The following is a 19910-nucleotide window of genomic DNA, read 5'->3' as shown; positions in this document are numbered from 1 at the left end:
AGACACTCTTGAAGAGGAAAGTGGAAGCACTTGCTCCATCAGTTCTCAACTAAAAGGGTGTTTAATTGGCATAAATTAGACAAATAGGCCAATAAAACAGAATGAAATTTTCATGACAAAGGTAGCATGCACAGCTATGGGAAAAGAATCAAATTCAATAAATTGCACTATCACAGTTCTGAAGAAGGGAATGGATAACCACTCCAGTATTCTGGAGAATTCCATGGACAGAGGAGCCTGGCAGGCTACAGTCCATGGGGTCGCAAAGAATCAGACTCAACTGAAGAATTTTCACTCACTTACATTAAAAAAAAAAAAAGTGAATCCTGACCTTACATTTTACACAAAATAAGAATCAACTCAGGTCACAGATATTTTGTTTCTTATTTAAGAAATCTTTCTATCTCCTAGTCATTATGAGACTTTCCTTATTTAGCTCCTGGAAGCTTTATTGTTCACCTTTTCAGATTATAGACTTCATACAGAAAAGATAACTGACTTATAATGTTCATTTCAGGTGTATCACTCAGTGATACAATGCTTTATACATTACAAAATGATCACCATGACAAGTATAATTACCATCTGTTACCATACAAAGTCACTACAACATTGGGATAGAGACTTTTTAAGCAAAACATACTCACTTAGAAAAAAACTAATCAAAAAATAGAAGTAACGAAAAAAGTGATCAATTGCACTTCATTAAAATTAACAAATTCTGTTTCTCAAAAACACTGTTAAGAGACTAAAAAGGCAAGCCACAGGTGATGATATCTGCAACAAATGTAACACGCAAAATAATAGTTTCAGTAATATAAAAAGAACTACAAACCAAATGAAGAAAATGGAAAACAAGACAGAAAATGGGGAAATGACCTCCATGTCCATTTCATAAAATATATGAATGCCTTATAAACAAAACAATTTATTTAGAAAAAGGAAAATACTAATTAAAACTATAATGGAAAACATTAAATTTTAAAAATAATTTTTTAAATGAGATTATTTCAAAAATTACAATCCAATCCATGACAAATGTAAACAAGAATGGGGAGCGATAGAAATTATCATGAGTACAATTGACACAAACACTGGCAAACACATAAGCATTATACAGTCAAGTAAAAAAATTACTCTATATATTGTAACACAGCAATTCCATAATGATGTCTATAGTGAAGAAAGGTATGTAAACTAAAAACAACTCAAGTCCATTAAGAGTGGTATGCTGAAAAGGAACACAACATTGCAAAGCAATGAAAATAAACAATTTAAATTTACTCACAACAATACACATGAATCTTATAAACATAAGGCTGGATAAAAGATGCAAAGCACCAAAGAATAGCATGATTACATTCACATATGGTGTGAAAACAGAAAAACAAAGCTAGAATATTTGTCTATGATTAATGTATAACTTTTTCCTTTTGATTTTATAGAAGTATAGCTTACATACAATATTGTATTACTTTCAGGTGTACAACATAATAATTCTACATTTATATATATTCCAAATTAATTACCAAAATAAATCTAGGAACTTCTGTTACCATACAAAGTTATTACAATACTATTGACTATATAGCCTATGCTGTCCATTACATCCTCATGATTTATTTTATAACTAGAAGTTTGTAGTTCTTAATCCCCTTTATGTATTTCACCCAACTCCCTCTCTTCCCCTCTAGAGACTACTAGTTTATCTCCATATCTGAGTCTGTTTCTGTTTTGTATTCTTTGTTGTGATTTTTAGATTCAATATGTAAGTGAAGTCGTATGTTATGTGTCTTTGTCTGTCTGAGAGTTCACTGAGTATAAACCCTCTAGGTCCATCCATGTTGTTAAAAAGGACTTCATTCTTTTCGCTCTTTTTTATGGCTGAGTAATATTCCACTATATATACATATATACACACACACATACATACCACATTTTCTTAATCCATTTGTCTGTTGATGTCATTGAGGTTGCTTTCATATCTTGGATACTGTAAATAATGCTGCAATGAACCCACAGGTGTATGTTTCTTTTCAAATTAATTTTTGAGGCAGTCCCATTTATTTTTGCTTTGCTGCTCTTCCCTGTGGAAACAAAAGTATTGCCAAGACTGATGTCAAAGAGTATATTGCCTAAGATTTCATCTGGGAGTGTACAGTTTCAGTACTTACATTTAAGTCTAATTCATTTTGACTTTGTGTTTGTATATAAGAAAGTACTCCAGCTTCATTCTTTTGCAAGTAACTGTCCAGTTTTTCCAATGTTTACTAAAGAGATTGTCTTTAATCCACTACAGATCCACAGATTTGGAGAAGTTATATTTCTATTTTTACTTGTCTCAAGATATTTTTTATTTCTCTTTGACTTTTTCGTTAACCCATTGACTGTTTAGAAGCTTGTTGTTTAGCCTGCACATGTTTATGTTTATTGAGTTGTCTTGTGGTTGGCTTCTAGGTTTATACAATTGTGGTCAGAAAACATACTTGAAATTATTTCAATCTTCTTAAACTTAAAGAAACTTGTTTTGTGGCCTAATATGTAATCTAGTCTATGATTTGTTCCACAGGCACTTAAAAAGAATGTGTATTGTGTTCCTTTTGGGGAGAGTGTTTGGTATATGTCTAATAAGTATGTCTGGTCTGATGTGTCATTTAAGGCTAATGTTTCCTAACTGATTTTCTGTCTATAAAATCTATCAGTTGATGTTAAGGGGATATTAACTTTCCTACTAATATTGTGCTTCCTTTTATGTTTGTTAATATTTGCTTTATACATTTAGATGCTCTTTTGTTGGGTACATAGATATTTATAATTTATATATCCTCTTGTTGAATTGACCTATTTTTTCATAATCTGATGTCCTTCTTTTTCTCATTTTACGATTTTTACTTTAAACTCTATTTTGTTGCTACCTAATATTAAGAATTATGCAGCCTAAAATGGTGGAGGAATAGGACGGGGAGACCACTTTCTCCCCCACAAATTCATTGCAAAAACATTTGAACGCTGAGCAAATTCCACAAAACAACTTCTGAATGTTGGCAGAGGACATTAGGCACCCAGAAAGGCAGCCCACTGATTTCGAAAGGAGGTAGAAAAAAATATAAAAGATAAAAAAGAGAGGCAAAAGAGGTAGGGACAGAGATCCGACCTGGGAAGGGAGTCTTAAAAAAAGAGAAGTTTCCAAACACCAGGAAACACTCTCACCAGTGAGTCTGTGGTGAGCCATGGAACCTCAGAGGGCAACATAACCAGGAGGAAAAATAAATAATTAAAACGCACAGATTATGTGCCTAATGGCAACTCCCAGTGGAGAAGCAACACAGATGCTCGCATCCACCACTAGCAAGCGGGGACTGGACAGGGAGGTATAGGCTGCATCACTTAGGGTAAGCACTGGGCATGAATGCCCCCAAGCACAACCTGAGGGAACTAACTTGAGATAGCAACCCAGACTGTGGGACAGCTATCCCACGAAAAGCCCAAACCTAAGAGATCGCCAGGCCCGCTCACAGAACAAAGGACTGAGCAGAGCTAGCTGGCTGCAGACCAGCCCATCCCACACCAGAGACAGGCAGGCGAGGGCAGCCAGAGCCGGAAGGAGGAAATCGCGGCCCTAGAGAGGCATCATCTACCAAACTGCAAGCAGGCTTCATTGCTAACCAAGGCTTCTTGGGATTCTGGACGGTTGACATCCGCTGGGAGGGTCGCAGCCAGAGATCAGCTCCCCAGAAGAGACACACACTGCACCTGAGAAGGCGCATCGGTTGTACACCCAGAAAACTGAGCGGCTGAAATGGAGGAGGCGATAAGACAGGCCTTCAACTGGGGGCGACTGCGCTCGCCAAGCACCTGGTCACCTGAGCTGCTCAGATCTGGGAAGGGCACAAAACAGAGGCCCAACCAAGTCTGTGCCTTTGTGGAGTACCCGAGAACCTGAATCTGAGTAGCTTAGACCTGGGAAATGCATGCAACCCAGGGCCTGCCTCAGAGAGTTCCCAGCAGAGCAACCTAAAGCCTGAACAGTGTAGACTGGGAAAGCACACAGGCCATGAGCAGGGACAAACCCAGTGTGGCCAAGACACTGCAAGCACTCCGTACATATGCCAGTGATATTTGTTTGCAGTGTTCCTCCCTCCCCACAGCACAACTGAATGAGTGAGCCTAAAAAAGTGACAATCACTGCCCTGGTGTAAGGGCGGAAATTAGACACTGAAGAGCCCAGCAAACAGAAGAAGCTAAAATAAACAGAGGGAACCGCTTTGGAAGTGACAGGTTCAATATATTAAAACCCTGCAGTTAGCATCGACTACATAGGAAGGGGCCTATAGATCTTGAGAACTATAAGCCAGATCAAGGAACTATCTGAAAATGAACTGACCCCACACAATCCACAAAAACACCAGAGAAAGCCCTAGATATATTTTTAATACTATTATTTTTTAAATGTCTTACAATTTTTTATTTTTAAGTCCTCTATTACTCCTTTAATTTTTATTTTTATACCTTATTATTGCTTTGCAGGGCTTCCCCTGTGGCTCAGCTGGTAAAGTATCCATCTGCAATGCAGGATACCTGGGTTCAATTCCTAGGTTGGGAAGACACCCTGGAGAAGGGTAATGCTATCCACTCCAGTATTCTGGCCTGGAGAATTCACTCCATGGTGTCGCAAAGAGTCAGACACAAAATCCTGAAAGATGATGCTGTGAAACTGCTGCACTCAATATGCCAGCAAATTTTGAAAACTCTCCAGTGGCCACAGGACTGGAAAAGGTAAGTTTTCATTCCAATCCCAAAGAAAGGCAATGCCAAAAAATGCTCAAACTACTGCACAATCACACTCATCTCACACGCTAGTAAAGTAATGATCAAAATTCTCCAAACCAGGCTTCAGCACTACGTGAACCATAAACTTCCAGATGTTCAAGCTGGTTTTAGAAAACACAGAGAAACTAGAGATCAAATTGCCAACATCTGCTGGATCATGGAAAAAGGAAGAGAGTTCCAGAAAAACATCTATTTCTGCTTTATTGACTATGCCAAAGCCTTTGACTGTGTGGATCACAATAAACTGTGGAAAATTCTGAAAGAGATGGGAATACCAGACTACCTCACCTGCCTCTTGAGAAACCTATATGCAGGTCAGGAAGCAACAGTTAGAACCGGACATGGAACAACAGACTGGTTCCAAATAGGAAAAGGAGTCCGTCAAAGCTGTATATTGTCACCCTGCTTATTTAACTTATATGCAGAGTACATCATGAGAAACACGGGGCTGGAAGAAGCACAAGCTGGAATCAAGATTGCCAGGAGAAATATCAATAACCTCAGATATGCAGATGACATCACCCTTATAGCAGAAAGTGAGGAGGAACTAAAAAGCCTCTTGATTAAAGTGAAAGAGGAGAGTGAAAAAGTTGGCTTAAAGCTCAACATTCAGAAAACTAAGAGCATGGCATCTGGTTCCATCACTTATGGGAAATAAGTGGGGAAACAGTGGAAACAGTGGCTGACTTTATTTTGGGGGGCTCCAAAATCACTGCAGATGGTGATTGCAGTCATGAAATGAAAAGACACTTACTCCTTGGAAGGAAAGTTATGATCAACCTAGACAGCATATTAAAAAGCAGAGATATCGCTTTGCCAACAAAGGTCGTCTAGTCAAGGCTATAGTTTCTCCAATGGTCATGTATGGATGTAAGAGTTGGACTGTGAAGAAAGCTGAGTGCCAAAAGAATTGATGCTTTTGAACTGTGGTGTTGGAGAAGACTCTTGAGAGTCCCTTGGACTGCAAGGAGATCCAATCAGTCCATTCCAAAGGAGATCAGTCTTGAGTGTTCATTGGAAGGACTGATGCTGAAGCTGAAACTTCAATACTTTGGCCACCTCATACGAAGAGTTGACTCATTGGAAAAGACCCTGATGCTGAGAGAGATGGGGGGCAGGAGGAGAAGGGGACAACAGAGGATGAGGTGGCTGGATGGCATCACCAAATCGATGCAAATGAGTTTGGGTGAACTCTGGGAGTTGGTGATGGACAGGGAGGCCTGGCGTGCTGTGATTCATAGGGTCACAGAGAGTCGGACATGACTGAGTGACTGAACTGAACTGAACAGATTACTTTGAAAAAAAAAAAGACCCTATTTTTAAGCAAACTTCATATATATATTTATAATTCTTGTGACTTTGTTTTTTCCTTTAATGTTGTGTTTTTGAGAATCTAACCTCTACTCTAGATTTTTAATCTTTGCTTTTTGGTATTTGTTATCAATTTTGTACCTTTAAGAATCTGATCTTCAGTACCCATTTTTACTTCGGAGCAAGATTACTGGCTTGATTGCTCTCTCCCCTGTGGACTCTCATTTTTCTCCACCAAGTGGCTTCTATCTCCTTCCTCCCCCTTCTCTTTTTACCCAACTCCATGAATCTCTTTGTGTGTTCCAGGCTGTGGAGAACACTTAGGGAACTGATTACTGGCTAGATCTGTCTATCTCCTTTTGATTCCCCCTTTTATCCTCCTGGCCACCTCTGTTTCCTTCCTCCCTCTTCTCTTCTCTGTGTAACTCCCTGAACATCTCTGAGGGATCCAGGCTGTGGAGAGCACATAGGGAAGTGATTACTGGCTAGGTTGCTCTCTCCCCCTTTGATCTCCCCTCTTCTCCTCCTGTTCACCTCTATCTCCCTCCTCCCTGTTCTCTTCTCCATGTAACTCTGTGTACCTCTCTGGGTGTCCCTTACTGTGGAGAAACTTTTCATCATTAACATAGATGTTTTATCATCCGTACTGTATAGATGGAGAAATCTTGAGGCTACTGTAAGAATAATAGTGAAAACCAGAGGCAGGAGGCTTAAGTCCAAATCCTGAGAACACCAGAGAACTCCTGAATTGAGGGAACATTAATCTATAGGAGCTCATCAAATGCCTCCATACCTACACTGAAACCAAGCACCACCCAAGGGCCAACAAGTTCCAGAGCAAGACATACCACACAAATTCTCCAGTGGCACAAGAACATAGCCCTGAGTCTCAATATACAGGCTGTCCAAAGTCACTCCAAACCCACTGACATCTCAGAACTCATTACTGGACACTCCATTGCACTCCAGAGGGAAGAAAGCCAGCTCCACCCACCAGAAAACCGACACAAGCTTCCCTAACCAAGAAACCTTGACAAGCCACCCGTCTAACCCCACCCACAGAGAGGAACCTCCACAATAAACAGGAATCACAAACTGCCAGAATACAGAAAGGCCACCCCAAACACAGCAAGATAAGCAAGATGAAAACAAAGAGAAATACTCAGAAGATAAAGGAACAGGATAACTGCCCACCAAACCAAACAAAAGAGGAAGAGATAGGGATCTACCTGATAAAGAATTCCAAATAATGATAGTGAAAATGATCCAAAATCCGGAAAACAAAATGAAGTTACAGATAAATAGCCTCTGGAGACAAGGATTGAGAAGATGCAGAAATGTTTAACAAAGACCTAGAAGAAATAAAAAAGAGTCAGTATATAATGAATGATGCGATAAATGATATCAGAAACATTCTGGACGGAAACAATAGTAGAATAAGGGAGGCAGAAGACAGGCCAAGTGAGGTAGAAGCTAGAATGGTAGAAATAAATGAAAAAGAGAGGAAAAAAGACAAAAGATTTAAAAGAAATGAGAATAACCTCAGAGACCTCTGGGACAATGTTAAATGCCCCATCATTCGAATCATAAGAGTCCCAGGAGAATAAGACAAAAGAAAGACCATGAGAAAATACTTGACAAGATAATAGTTGAAAACTTCCCTAAAATGGGGAAGGAAATAATCACCCAAGTCCAAGAAACAGAGAGTCCCAAACAGGATAAACCCAAGGCAAAACACACACATTAATAAAGTTAACAAAGATAAAACATAAAGAATCAATATTAAAAGCAGCAAGGGAAAAACAACAAATAACACACAAGGGGATTCCCATAAGGATAATAGCTGATCTTTCAATAGAAACTCTTCAGGCCAGAAGGGAATGGCACGATATACTTAAAGTGATGAAAGAAAAAAAACCTACACCCCAGATTACTGTAAGGATCTCATTCAAATATGAAGGAGAAATCAAAAGCTTTACAGACAAGCAAAAGCTGAGAGAATTCAGCACCACCAAACCAGCTTTCCAACAAATGCTAAAGGATCTTCTCTAGACAGGAAACACAGAAAGGGTGTATAAACTAGAACCCAAAACAATAAAGTAAATGGCAATGGGATAATACTTTTCAATAATTACCTTAAATGTAAATGGGTTGAATGCCCCAACCAAAAGACAAAGACTGGCTGAATGGATACAAAAACAAGACCCCTATATATGTTGTATACAACATACCCACCTCAAAACAAGAGACACATACAGACTGAAAGTGAAGGGCTGGAAAAAGATATTCCATACAAATAGAGATCAAAAGAAAACAGGAGTAGCAATACTAATATCAGATAAAATAGGCTTTAAAACAAAGGCTGTGAAAAGAGACAAAGAAGGACACTACATAATGATCAAAGGATCAATCCAAGAAAAAGATATAACAATTATAAATATATATGCACCCAACAGAGGACCACCACAATATGTAAGACAAATGCTAACAAGTATGAAAGGGGAAATTAACAATAATGCAATAATAGTGGGAGACTTTAATACCCCACTCACACCTATGGATAGAGCAAATAAACAGAAAATTAACAAGGAAACACAAACTTTAAATGATACAATAGACCAGTTATACCTAATTGATAGCTATAGGACATTTCACCCCAAAACAATGAATTTTACCTTTTTCTCAAGTGCACATGGAACCTTCTCCAGGATAGATCACATCTTGGGCCCTAAATCTAGCCTTGGTAAATTCAAAAAAGTTGAAACCATTCCAGGCATCTTTTCTGACCACAATGCAGTAAGATTAGATGTCAATTACAGGAGAAAAACTATTAAAAATTCCAACATATGGAGGCTGAACAATATGCTGCTGAATACCAAAGAAATCACAGAATAAATTTTAAAAAAATCAAAATATGCATAGAAATGAATGAAAATGAAAAAACAACAACTCAAACCCATGGGACACTGTAAAATCAGTGCTAAGGGGAATGTTCCTAACAATACAGGCTTACCTCAAGAAACAAGAAAAAAGTCAAATAAATAACCAAACTCTACACCTAAAGCAACTAGCAAAGGAAGAAATGAGGGACACCAGGGTTAGGAGAAGGAAAGAAATTTTAAAAGTTAGGGCAGAAATAAATGCAAAAGAAACAAAAGAGACCATAGCAAAAATCAACAAAGCCAAAAGCTGGTTCTTTGAGAAGATAAATAAAATTGACAAACCATTAGCCAGACTCATCAAGAAACAAAGGGAGAAAAATCAAATCAACAAAATTAGAAATGAAAATGGAGAGATCACAACAGACAACACAGAAATACAAAGGATCATAAGAGACTACTATCAGCAACTATATGCCAATAAAATGGACAACGTGGAAGAAATGGACAAATTCTTAGAAAAGTACAACTTTCCAAAACTGGACCAGGAAGAAATAGAAAATCTTAACAGACCCATCACAAACACAGAAATTGAAACTGTAATCAGAAATCTTCCAGCAAACAAAAGCCCAGGACCAGATGGCTTCACAGTGGAATTCTACGAAAAATTTAGAGAGGAGCTAACACCTATCCTACTCAAACTCTTCCAGAAAATTGCAGAGGAAGGTAAACTTCCAAACTCATTCTATGAGGCCACCATCACCCTAATACCAAAACCTAACAAAGATCCCACAAAAAATGAAAACTACAGGCCAATATCACTGATGAACATAGATGCAAAAATCCTTAACAAAATTCTTGCAAACAGAATCCAACAACACATTAAAAAGATCATACATCATGACCAAGTGGGCTTTATCCCAGGGATGCAAGGATTCTTCAATATCCACAAATCAATCAATGTAATACACCACAGTAACAAACTGAAAAATAAAAACCATATGATTATCTCAATAGATGCAGAGAAAGCCTTTGACAAAATTCAACATTCATTTATGATTAAAAAAATCCTCCAGAAAGCAAGAATAGAAGGAACATACCTCACCATAATAAAAGCTATATAAGACAAACCCACAGAAAACATTATGCTCAATGGTGAAAAATTTAAAGCATTTTCCCTAAAGTCAGGAACAAGACAAGAGTGCCCACTCTCACCACTACTATTCAACATAGTTTTGGAAGTTTTGGCCACAGCAATCAGAGCAGAAAAAGAAATAAAAGGAATCCAGATTGGAAAAGAAGAAGTAAAACTCTCACTGTTTGCAGATGACATGATCCTCTACATAGAAAACTCTAAAGACTCCACCAGAAAATTACTAGAACTAATCAATGAATCTGGTAAAGTTGCAGGATATAAAATCAACACACAGAAATCCCTTGCATTCCTATACACTAATAAGAAAACAGAAAGAGAAATTAAGGAAACAATTCCATTCACCATTGCAACGGAAAGAATAAAATACTTAGGAATATATCTACCTAAAGAAACAAAAGATCTATATATAGAAAACTATAAAACACGTGAAAGAAATTGAAGAGGACACAAAAATAGATGGAGAAATATACCATGTTCATGGATTGGAAGAATCAATATACTGAAAATGAGTATACTACCCAAAGCAATCTATGATTCAATGCAATCCCTATCAAGCTACCAACAGTATTCTTCACAGAGCTAGAATAAATAATTTCACAATTTGTATGGAAATACAAAAAACCTCGAATAGCCAAAGCAATCTTGAGAAAGAAGAATGGAACTGGAGGCATCAACCTGCCTGACTTCAACTCTACTACAAAGCCACAGTCATCAAGACAGTATGGCACTGGCACAAAGACAGAAATATAGATCAATGGAACAAAATAGAAAGCCCAGATATAAATCCATGCACCTATGGACACCTTATCTTCGACAAAGGAGGCGAGAATATACAATAGAAAAAAGACAATCTCTTTAACAAGTGGTGCTGGGAAAACTGGTCAACCACTTGTAAAAGAATGAAACTAGAACACTTTCTAACACCATACACAAAAATAAACTCAAAATGGATTAAAGATCTAAACGTAAGACCAGAAACTATAAAACTCCTAGAGGAAAACATAGGCAAAACACTCTCTGACATAAATCATAGCACGATCCTCTATGACCCACCTCCCAGAATATTGGAAATAAAAGCAAAAATAAATAAATGGGACCTAATTAAAATTAAAAGCTTTTGTGCAACAAAGGAAATTATAAGCAAGGTGAAAAGACAGCTTTCAGAATGGGAGAAAATAATAGCAAAGGAAGCAACAGACAAAGAATTAATCTCACAAATACACAAGCAACTCCTGCAGCTCAATTCCAGAAAAATAAATGACCCAATCAAAAAATGGGCCAAATAACTAAACAGACATTTCTCCAAAGAAGACATACAGATGGCTAACAAACACATGAAAAGATGCTCAACATCACTCATTATCAGAGAAATGCAAATCAAAACCCCAGTGAGGCACCATTTCACTCCAGTTAGAATGGCTGCTATCCAAAAGTCTACAAGCAATAAATGCTGGAGAGGGTGTGGAGAAAAGGGAACCCTCTTACACTGTTGGTGGGTATGCAAACTAGTACAGCTACTATGGAGAACAGTGTGGAGATTCCTGAAAAAACTGGAAATAGAACTGCCACATGACCCAGCAACTCCACTGCTGGGCATACACACCGAGGAAACCAGAATTGAAAGAGACACATGTACCCCAATGTTCATTGCAGCACTGTTTATAATAGCCAGGACATGGAAGCAACCTAGATGTCCATCAGGAGATGCATGGATAAGAAAGCTGTGGTACATATATACAATGGAATATTACCCAGCCATTAAAAAGAACACATTTGAATCAGTTCTAATGAGGTGGGTGAAACTGGAGCCTATTATAGAGAGTGAAGTAACGCATATATATGGAATTTAGAAAGATGGTAATGATAACCCTGTATGTGAGACAGCAAGAGAGACACAGATGTATAGAACAGTCTTTTGGACTCTGTGGGAGAGGGCAAGGGTGGGATGATTTGGGAGAATGGCATTGAAACATGTGTATTACCATATGTGAAACGAATCGCCAGTCTAGGTTCAATGCATGAGACAGAGTGCCTGGGGCTGGTGCACTGGGATGACCCAGAGGGATGGGATGGTGAGGGAGGTGGGAGGGAGGGTTCAGGATGGGGAACACATGTACACCTGTGGTGGATTCATGTCAATGTATGGCAAAATCAATACTATATTGTAATTAGCCCCCAATTAAAATAAATAAATTTATATTAAAAAAAAAAAAAAAAGAATTGTGTGAAAACCCTAAATGTAAGTTCTCAGGCCTGGCTCCAGTCTACTGAACTAGAATCTTCAGAGAATGGTCTGCGAATCTCAGGTGTCTGTTATGATGTTTTGAAAACATTATCTGATGACTATGACAATTTTTTAAAGAATAAATGAAGTAAGACAAAATGAAACAAAAATAAAATACAATTTTTTAACTAAAATAAATAAAAATAAAGTCTATTTTGTCTGATATGAGTATTGTTGTAACAGTTTTCTACCTATCCTTCTTTTTGTTTCCATGGAATATCTTTTTGTTTCTCTTCACTTTCAGTTCCTGCATGTCCTTAATCTTAAAATGATACTTCTGTAGACAGCATATATATGTGTCTTGCTTTATCCATTCAGCTGCCTTATGTCTTTTGATTAGAGCATTTATTTACATTTAAAGTATTGCTTGATATGTACTTAATGCCATTTTATTTATTATTGTCAGGTTGTTTTTGTAGTTCTCTGTTCCTTTCTTCTCTTGTTACTTTCCCTTGTGATTTGATGACTTTCTTTAGTGCTACATTTGGATTCCTTTCTCTTCAGTTTCTGTGTATATGTTATAGATTTTTGGTTTCCAGTTATCATGAGGTTCCTTTATAAATACATATGTATTTAGTAGTCTATTTTAAGTTGATGGTCATTTATCTTTGAGCACATTGTGCACATTTGTACTACCCCCCAAAATTTTGTTTTTGATGCCATATTTTCCAAGTTTTAATTTTGTGTTGCTCAACTCTTTTAGCTATAAATGATTTTACTACTTTGTCTTTAAAACTTTATGCTAGATTTATAGGTGGTTGATCCACCACCCTTGATATATGTTTATTTTTACCAGTGAAATTTTTAAATCATAATTTTCTAGTTATGGCCTACATGAAAAAAAGAAAGCTTTTTCTATTCCATTTAAATAAGTCCCCTTAAAGGTTCTTGTAAGGCTGATTTAGTGGTAGTGAAATCCTGTAGCTTTTTATTTTTTTGAGTAATTCTTTCTCTCTCCTTCAATTCTCAATGGTAACCTTGCCAAGTAGAATATTCTTAGTTGTAAGTTTTTTCCCCAGCACTTTGAATATATCATGCCAGTCCTTTCTGATCTATAAAGCTTCTCCTGAAAAATCAGGTAATAATCTTACAGTGATTCTATTATACATAGAGATTTGTTTTCTCTTGCTAATTTTAAGATTCTCTCTTCATCTTTAATTTTTGATATTTTAATTATAATGTTTCTTTCTAGGGGATTCATCTTGCTTGGGTCTCTCTGTCCTTCCTGAGCTTCTATGTCTCTTCTCTTCTCCATTTTGAGGAAGTTTTCAGCCATTATTTTTTCACATAGGTTTTCTGTCCATTTTTCTCTGTCTTCTCCTTCTGGGACCCCTATATTGTGAATGCTACTATGTTTAGTGTTGTTCTAAAGGTCTTTTTAACTATTCTCATTTTTTAAATTATTTTTTGTTTTTTATTGTTCTGATTAGGTGATTTCCACTGTCCTTTTCTCCAGATTGCTGATTTGTTCTTCTGCACCCTCTAATCTACTGCTGATTGCTTCTAGTTTTTTTTTTTTTTTAATTTCAATTATTGTATTCTCTAGCTCTGATCTGTACTTTTTTATATTTTCTATCTTTAAGTTCTCACTGAGTTCATCTATTCTTTTACATCTTCAGTGAGGACCTTAACTATTCCTTTGAACTCTATCTGGTAAATTGTTTATATGCATTTTATTAAGCTATTTTTCTGAGGTTTTATCTGTATTTGTCTCTATGTATTAGGTATATCATCTACGTCTTCCAGTCATCTGTGTGGAAGATGGGGCCAGAGCCTTGTGCTTCTGGAGTATCCCCTGTGTGGTCTCTGTGTGCTCTCCTGTTGTGATTAGGCCATGATTCTTGTGAGCAGGCTAATGCAAGGAACTGACCACAAGCCCAGCTTGCTGAAAAGTCTAGTTGTGTCAGCTGAGTGCAATAGTTTGCTGTATTGACCTTCAGGAGTGCGACCCACTTTGGAAGGGCACCAGTGTCAGCCAGAGCCACTTTCCAAGTGACGTGGGTGGAAGCTGCTTTCAAAGAGCCAACTAGGATGAGTGGGTTGGGTGCAACAGGTGTTCAGGGGTGGTGCACCCAGTGTTAGCTTAGTGGATGGAGAGTGACAGAAATGTTGACTGCCAATGCTGGACCAGCTAGGTGAAAAAGGAATTAAGAGTCAAAATGGTTCCATCCCTGCATAAAATTTCAACAGATACCTGACCCTCCGGTACAAACACTGAAGTTTGTCAGTGAATCTCCCCATAGGAACCAGGTATTTATCAAACTGTTGCCACTCCACTGGAACTCAGAAAGAGTGATTTGTGTTCAAGTCCTTTAAGAATGGAGCCTCAGTTTCATACAGGCCTCCAGCTCTCTTGGATGTAAGCCCTTCTGGTCTTCAAAGACACATTGAGGTGGCTCATCTTCCAGCTCAGGTTCCCTAGTCTGGGTAATCAAACCTGGGGCTTGAACCCCTTGCTCTTCAATGGGATTTCCATGGTTGTGATATCCTTCCCGCTTAAGGGCTGCAGCACCTGGGGCGTGAATTCCGACTAAACCACATCTCTGCCCCTACTTATTTTGATGTAAACTTTTCTTTATATCTTTCGTTGTAGAAAATGTTTTGCTAGTCATCAGGTCATTCTCAGAGACAGCTGTTCTATCTGCAGTTGTAGTTTTGGTGTGTTCATGGGAGGAGGAGAGCTCAGGATTTTCCTACTCTTTCATCTTGATCTAGACTTCTGTGTATAAATCTTGAAATTTAAAAAAAGACTGACTGTTTAAAGTGTTAAAATAATGGTGCCCTCTGGTATGTATGATCAAGAAGGGACACATAAGGAGCTTCTGAACACTCAAAAGTTCAATTTTGTACTTGAATGAAGGTTACATTAGTGGATTTTTTTTTCACTTATTTATTTATGTTTATACACTTTTCCACATATGATAATCTGCACAACTATGCAGGTCTATAAGGGAAGAGCATTACAGCCAAAAGCTTCCTTTAATCATCTGCTTTCTCTGACTCTGAAAGGAGTCTTGTTCATTATTAGTGCTTTGCATTCCCTAAGTTATCTATCTCCTTCCATGTATCCAATCACTATCACTTCTATAATCATCTCTCCTTAGAGTTACCTATCAGTTAGCTAACTAGCTATCATCCACCTCTTATTGATAATAAATTGAATATTATCAATTAGATGATCTCCAAAAGCAACAGGTTTAAAGCAACTCAATCGTTTCTCTCTGAATCTACTCTTCTCTTTAGCCTCTCCCCAAAGTTTTTTTTTTAACCTTTGTTTGTTTCTTAGTTAATAGAGAACCTGACCCAAGCTGAGACAATCAAATTCTTTTCTTGGGTTTTTCCTGAATTAAAACTAAGAGGATCAGTTTTTTGGAATGGGTGTGTGTCAGAGGTGGCAAGACTTACGAATATCCAGTCACCATATATTTTAAAAGAGAAAACCAGTCTGCAGGAGAAGAATCTGAGCTGACACAGAGAAAAGAATCCCTAACAGAGAAACAGAGTCCTGCAATATTAAAGTTCTGTAATCTAGCTGAATTTCAGTTCAGCATCATCCTTTCCCTTTTCACAGACATGTGAGAGGTATTTTTATCCATGCCAGTTTAACTTGCATTTTTATTTAGCAAATAAAATCTTACTCAGAGAACCTAGATAAATTGCTCCTACTCACATTCTTCAATGTATATGACAAGGATCAGGAGATTTCTGCTCTAACAATAAATTACTCTAATATACCTATAAAACAATGATGGTTTTCCAACTTATGGATGGTTAACCCCAATCCAGCTAGCAAATTAATATTGTATTTTTTAGATTTATGAACTACTTATAATACTTAGATATATTAAATTAAGAGCTTCCCTCGTAGCACAACAGTAAAGAATCCGCCTGCCAAGGCAGAAGATGCAGGTTCAATCCCTAGGTCAAGAAGATCCCCTAGAGAAGGAAATAGCAACCCAGTATTGCCACTCCAGTATTCTAGCCTGGGAAATCCCACGAACAGAGGAGGCTGGAGGGCTGTAGTCCAAGGGGTCGCAAAAGAGCTGGACATGACCTAGCAGCTGAAGCAAAAGTAACAACAAGTATTAAATTAAGTATATAATCTTTAAAATTCATTTAAAAAGAGATGAAAATCCTGCCATCTGCAACAACGTGGATGAACCCTGAAGACACTGTGCTGTGTGAAATGTCAGACAAAGAAAAACAAATACTACGTGGAGAAATATGGTAGTTACCAGAAGTGTAGGGTGGGGAAAAATGAGAGCATATTGGCCACAGTGTACACACTTTCAGTTATAAATGAATAAGTTCTGAGGATCTAATGTACAGCTTGGTGGCTGTAGTTAATAGTTAATAGTACTGTATTCTGTATTTGAAATCTGCTAAGAGAGAAGATCTTAAGCATTCTCATTTTTTTAAAAAAGGTAACCAAGTAAGGTGATATATGGTAGATTGATTGTGGTAAGGATTTCAGTGTAATGTATATCAAATCATCCTCATGTTGGATGATGTCATGTAATATACTACAACTACATTTGTCAACTATACTTCAATAAATATGAAAAAAATAAAATACATATTTTTCAGGTTAAATTCAGTCTTTAAAAATGTTAATTAATGTAAAGTAACCTACCTAAAATTTGTCCAAGAATGTTGTCTCTATAGTGATTTCACAATTTGAACAAGTTCATGAAATTGGAGTTTCCATTTTTTTAGAGCCATTTTAATGTGTAAATAAAATGTTTGTATCAGTCTAATGTCTGAAAACTTCTACAAAGCTAAAGAAAATGAGGCAAGAGTTAAGCTTAAAAAATCAATAAAAGGAAAAGACACCTTTTTAAAGAATAAGAAATAGACCTCAGTATGCATGCCCATTCACATTACATCACCTTATGCACATCTATGTACTGTCTAATATTTACTTAAAATGGGTGATCTCCATAGCAACCAATGAATCAAATGGTACATGAGCTGACTGTGAAGTGGAGATATTTGTCTTTCTTAGAGTAAAACTGACTATGTAACAAACAAAACTGATTATGAATCCTGAAGATTTAACCTAATATATGAGATACTTTTAAATATGTGTTTTCCAACTCATAACTGATGACATCAATATGATTTTTCCATAGATTTCTTCCCCTCTTTAGCTTCTCTTTCTTGCTTTGATGGCTTAAAAATGGGGGCTAGCAAAACCACCGAGATTTATTTCAGTGTGTTAGGCAGAATAGTGGCCCCAAAGACGTCCATGCCCCAGTCCCTGGACCCTGTGTGCCACCTCATACAGCAAAAGGGACTTCGCAGAAGTAATTTAGGGTACAGATATTGAAATGGAGGGATTACCCTGAATTATTTGGGTGAACTCTGTCTAATTACGAGTCTTTGAAAACAGAAAACCTTTTCCAGCTGAGGTCAGAAAAAGATATGATGACAGGAGAAAGTTTAGAGTGATGCTACATTGCTGACTTTGAAAATGAAGAAAGGGGGCATGAACCAAGCAATGTAGATGGCCACCAAAAGCTGAAAAAGGCAACAAAATTGAATCTCCATAGAGGAAGGCAGCCACACTGACACATTCGTATTAACCCACTGAAATCCATGTTAGACTTCTAATTCATGGAATAAACTTGTATTGTTGTAAGCCACTGAATTATGACTTTGTGTTAGTCTGACATAGCAGAAATAGGAGACTAGTAAACTATGTGTGACATTGGTGTGACTTCATAAAGAAAGGCAGGAACTAATTAAAGGAAGGGAGAAAAAAATTTCCACATTGTCTCATCCATACTGTATAGAATGTAATTCGACAGATCTAAGCAAAGCACACGTCCCTTCAAAACGGTGGTGGCCTAGACCACCATAAAATTAGCAGGTTACCATCCATATCCAAAAGCCTAAGGAATATTCCAAAGAATTCATGAAAATTTGTGTCCTCTGCCAGACTCTGTTTTATGCCATATTGAGCCTCCTTCAACTGCAAAAACAACACTGAATCATAATTAAGAGTGAAAACAGGCCCAAACCTGCATATCTTCCTTCAACAGACTACCAGGTCAGAGAAACAGAAAATGTATTTTTCCTAAGACATTTTTGGGTGTGGATGTGTGAGTTTGTGTTTACATATATTTTTAATAAGAAGAAAAACCTTTTTTCAAAAGGTTATTTTTCTTCCTTGAGGGCCTTACCCAGAGTGGCTGTGAGAAGTAGTGGGGGGCGGGGGGGGGGGGGCGCGTGCGGGGGGTGGGGCAGATTAAACACTTTCATGGTCATTATCTCATTTATATATGAAATGGCTTTTAAGTAAAGACATTTTCTTTTCTAAAAAGAAGCAGGCAATAGAGGTTTAACAGATTTATAGATGCTACTGGACAGAACTCTCTTTATCAGAATTGTGCAAGCAAGACTTGCATTCTGGATTCCCATTTTAAACAGATATTTGGCAAAACTAATACAATTATGTAAAGTTTAAAAATAAAATAAAATTTTTAAAAAAAGAATCAAAAAAAAAAGTATATAGATGCTAGTATAATAAAATATTGACTTCCCCCATAGCACAATGGTAAAGAATTTGCCTGCAATGCAGGAGCCACAGGAGATGCAGGTTCTATCCCTGGGCTAGGAAGATCTCCTGGAGGAGAGCATGGCCCCACTCCAGTATTCTTGCCTGAAGAATCCCAGAGAAAGGAGCTTGATGGGCTATGGTCCACAGGTTTGCAAAGAGCTGGACATAACTAAAGCAAATTAGCAAGCGTGCATAATAAAATATGCTTCATAAACTGATGCAACCGAGTCTTCAATACAAATAATAATGTATTTATACAGATTTTGTATTTCTCTCTACAATAAAAGGGAACCTGTTTCTTTTGTTAGTTTTTAACACTTTGTAGCTACCTATTATTTCATTTCAAGAGTTCTCAATGTGGTCTAAGGACCCCCAGGGCATCATTAGGGACTTTCCAAGGGGTCCAAGAAGTCCTCCTTTTTCCAAAGACATATCCATGTGAAGCCAGATTTTCTGGATATACTTCAACCTAAACAAAATATCCCGTAGACTAAATGCAGTACTAATTTCTAACATGATAAATATTTATAGGTGAGATCCACATAAACAAAAGCTTTTTAAGGTCCTCATTTGTTTTTTAAGAGTTTAAGGGGTTTCTCTCTTAACACTGTAAGAATGTAAATTGGTGAAACCACTATGGAAAATAATATGTAGGTTGCTTTGAAAAACTAAGAATAGAATTTCCACATGATCCAGAAATCCCCATATATTCAGAAAAGATGAAAATTCTCATTCGAAAAGATACATGCACCCCAGTGTTCATGTGATATTATTTACAATAGCCAAGACAGGGAAGCAACCTAAGTGTCCATCAAAAGATGAATAGATAAAGAAGATATGATATATATATATATATATACACACACACACAACTGAATATTACCCAGT

General features: G+C 37.2%; 1 long non-coding RNA gene across 2 annotated transcripts in view; it reads right to left on the bottom strand.

Annotated features, from left to right (window-relative positions):
- The window catches only part of LOC147379267 (uncharacterized), a 166060-nt gene that overhangs the window by 5191 nt on the left and 140959 nt on the right, over window positions 1–19910 (bottom strand). The window contains exons 3-4 of one of the 2 annotated variants that reach the window (XR_015132681.1): window positions 1934–2087; window positions 336–1231 (exon numbers count right to left, since the gene is read on the bottom strand). This is a non-coding gene — a long non-coding RNA (uncharacterized LOC147379267). Of the gene's footprint in view, window positions 1–335; window positions 1232–1933; window positions 2088–19910 lie in introns of those variants that run through there. The other variant, XR_015132682.1, reaches the window with a different exon arrangement.

This window comes from Bos grunniens, chromosome 1 (assembly GCF_055505025.1).
Source record: "Bos grunniens cultivar Pamir isolate PY7600 chromosome 1, Bosgru_T2T1.0, whole genome shotgun sequence".
NCBI lineage: Eukaryota > Metazoa > Chordata > Mammalia > Artiodactyla > Bovidae > Bos > Bos grunniens.
This window is presented reverse-complemented; position numbering and strand designations above follow the sequence as displayed.